Source organism: Elephantulus edwardii, unplaced genomic scaffold, assembly GCF_000299155.1.
Source record: "Elephantulus edwardii isolate Elephantulus edwardi_28Jun2011 unplaced genomic scaffold, EleEdw1.0 scaffold00433, whole genome shotgun sequence".
In the NCBI taxonomy this organism is placed as follows: Eukaryota; Metazoa; Chordata; class Mammalia; order Macroscelidea; family Macroscelididae; genus Elephantulus; species Elephantulus edwardii.
Window position 1 is genome coordinate 239,942 of NW_006400183.1, and position 715 is coordinate 240,656.

Sequence of the window (715 nt, forward strand, 5' to 3'; positions counted from 1 at the left end):
TGAAGAAATGCTCAAAATCCCTAGCCCTAAGAGAGATGCAAATTAAAACAACTATGAGATATCATTTCACCCCAGTCAAAATAGCAAAATTTAATTATTTTAATCTCTTAAACCTCAGGCTCATTAAACAATAAAAAAAGGAACAAGGAGTGAGGCTGTTTACAGATTGCATGTCTTTTATGCGTCTGTGTTTCTACTGTTTTCTCTGCCTCAAGGACTTGGACTTCAAAAGAATGCAAAGTGATACTCAACGTTGTGTTTTATGTGAGGGTTTTTGACTGTCAAATATGTAAGCCTAGAGCACTGCTTTGAGAACACTCAGTGGGAAGTTAACTGAAAACAGCTGCCTGGACAAACATGCAGATGTGTCCCAAGAAAACAGGGTTCATTCTTGAGACTTCATACGACTCAGAAGATCAGCTGTGAAGGCTTAATTAACGAGAAACTAAAGTCCTTGAGAGTTTGTGGAAAACATAGATTAACAAGAAGCTACTGTCCTTGAGAGTTTGTAGAAAATAGAGATAAATTTCCTGTGTGCTTGTTGGGATTTTCTGGGCAAATCATTACAGAGCTCCAACTGTATTGAAATTATTATTATTATTAATTTTAATGAAAATCTACAGCCTTTGGATTTCCATTAATTCATTCATTCATTGTTGCACTTTTCTCCCTGCCTCCCTTCCCCCCAGTTCACTCTTCACTTTGAAAAAAAAAA